Raw genomic sequence first — 2,868 nt, 5'->3', positions numbered from 1 at the left:
TATACTTTTGGGTTTTTTTTCCTTCCTTCTTCTTAAAGAAGTCCCTTTAACATTTCTTGTAATACTGATTTGGTGGTAATGAATTCCTTTAGTTTTTTCTTGTCTGGGAAACTCTTTATTTCACCTTCAATTTTAAATGATAGCCTTGCTGGGTAGAGTAGTCTTGTTTTTATCACTTTGAATATATCCTGCGCTCCTTTCTGGCCTGCAAAGCTTCTGTTGAGAAATCATCTGACAGTCTTATGGGAGCTCCCTTGTAGGTAACTAACTGCCTTTCTCTTGCTGTTTTAAGATTTTTCCTTTGTCTTTAATCTTTGCCATTTTAATTATGATGTTTCTTGGTGTGGGCCTCTTTGGATTCATTTTGTTTAGTACTCTCTGCACTTCCTGGACATATATGTCTATTTTCTTCCCCAGGATAGAAAAGTTTTCAGGCATTATTTCTTCATATAACTTCTGAATCCCTTGTTCTCTCTCTTCTTCTGGTATCCCTATGATGCAAATATTATGCTTGATGTTGTCTGAAAGGTCTCTTAAACTCTGCTCATTCTTTTTAATCTTTCCTTTTTTTTTCCTTTTCGGTGTTCCAATCGGGTGTTTTTTGCTACCTTGTCTTTTAAATCACTGATTCAATGTCCTGCTTCATCTAATCTGGTCTTGATCCTTTCTAGTGCATTTTTTGTTCAGTTATTGTATTCTTCATTTCTAACCGGTTCTTTTTTATGGTTTCTATGTCTTTGTTTTTATTCTTACTATCTCTTTAAGTTCATTAAGCATCCTTATAACCAGCGTTTTGAACTCTGTATGTGGTAGATTATTTGCTTCTATTTTGTTTAGTTGTTTTTATGGAGTTTTCTTCTGTTCTTTCATGTAGAACATTTCCCCCTCATTTTGGCTGACTCTCTGTGCTTGTTTTTATATATGAGATAAGTTTGCTATGTCTCCCATCTTGGCAGGTTGGCCTTATGTATAGGTGTCTTGTGGATCCCAGTTGTACAATCTCTCTGGTTACCTGAACTAAATGCTCCAAGAATGACCATTGTGTGTGTTGTGTGTACTCTTTGTAGTTGAGCTTTGATAACTATTGGCATGTCATTGGCTGGGACTTACCTTTAAGTTTTATGTCTATGGAGATTGACCACAGCCATAGTGTATGAGCTGCTGTGTGGGGGCTGACCCCACATAGCAGGATTCACCCCAGAAGGCTCTGGTGCCTGCTGAAATCACCCTTTGGTTGTGTCACTTGTCAATATGGTGTTCTGTTGCAGGTGTGCTGGTTCTGTAGCCTCTGGGAGTGTCTCCTGTGCAGGCCAAGGTCAGAGGCTGCCTGCAATTGGTCTGGAGATACCTGGTATGAGCTGAAAAGTGATCTGCAGTTGGTCACTACCTGTGCATGTCGTGGAGGTGCATGAGAGAGACCATGCTGGGAACTGAGGCTAACTGTCAGCATTACCAGGCCTGGGGCAGCTCAGCAAAAGTCCCAGGGACCCCCAAGCTCTGCTGCCACCTACCAGCTGTCCACAAAGCTCAGCCACTGAATGAGCATTGGAGGTACAGGTGTTGGTGGGGGTGGGATCTTAGGGATTCATTAGTATGGGGTGAGTGGTGTGCAGTGGGTTAATGTACATTTATATTTGACCCCAGTTCTGAGCCTGGGTTCACTCTACAAACATCTCAGAGCACACAGAGGCTACCCACCACCCACCTGGAGTATGGGATCTCTGAGACATGTCCAAGAAAAGCTGCAGCATGGATCAACACCAGCTGCTTGCCAACCACAAAAAAGCCTCTGGCACTGTGTAAGTTGTATAAGGCAGAGTCCCAGGAAGTCACCAGGGTGGAGTGATTGTAGCTCACCAGGCCAATGAAAATTCAAATTTAGCTGTGTGGGAGAAGGCCCAACATGGTAGAGATGGTGTCTGTCTGCTGGCTACATGGGAGAAGGACTCATCACAGGGACAATGGTGGCTTTCCTTCCAGCATCACCCTGAAGCCACACAACTCAGTTTCTTCCATAGGTCTCTGGCAACTCAGTCCCTCCATCGGAGCCAGGGTGAGTTCCTAGTAGTGACTGAGTCTGTGCCTGGGCCCTTTAAGAGAATACCTGGGTTTCCACCTGCCTTCCATGTCACCTGGGCTGATGGAATCCCCACTGATTTTCACATCCAGATGACATGGAGTCTCCTTTTCCTGGCACTGGTGCTCCAGGCTGCAGAGCCTGGTGTCAAGCTGGGACCCTTCGCTCTTCAGGGTAGACTTCTGCTGCAGAGATATCCCTCCTGATTCTTGACCACCACACATGGGTGTGGGGCCAACCCATTTTGTCTCTGTCCCTCCTACTAGTCTCAATGTGGCTTCTTATTTATATCATTAGTTACAGGACTTCTGTTCAGTTAGTCTTTGAATGGCTCTCCAGGTTAATGTTTTTATAATTGAGTTGCAGTTTTAATAGTCATGGGAGGAGGCAAGCATAACATTCACCTACTTCACCATCTTGACCAAAACTCTTTTATTATCTTTCTTAAAACAAATAATTTTTGGAGTCTCCTCTTTCTCTGAAACTTCATGAATACTTCTTTTCTATTGCTTTATCTTGCATTTTAATTTACCTTTTTAAAAACGTATTCATTCTTAAGTGAGGAGAACTCCCCAGGCCCAGTGTTCACTAAATTATATGAAATGAAGAATGAGTTGATATCCATTGTGTGCCAACACAGGTGCAAGTCCCATTCTTTTATTGGAACTTTATCCAGAACACTGCTTTAGGAGCATGTACTGAGTTCATCTAGTTTGTCATTACCTAAAAGACTTTCATCTCTGTGGGTCCTACAGGAATGAGATGAGTCCTTTCTACATTCACCACCTGGG

This window comes from Hipposideros armiger, unplaced genomic scaffold (genome assembly GCF_001890085.2).
Source record: "Hipposideros armiger isolate ML-2016 unplaced genomic scaffold, ASM189008v1 scaffold_1084, whole genome shotgun sequence".
NCBI classification, from domain to species: domain Eukaryota; kingdom Metazoa; phylum Chordata; class Mammalia; order Chiroptera; family Hipposideridae; genus Hipposideros; species Hipposideros armiger.
The sequence above is the reverse complement of the archived record's forward strand: the minus strand, read 5'-3'. Positions refer to the sequence as shown.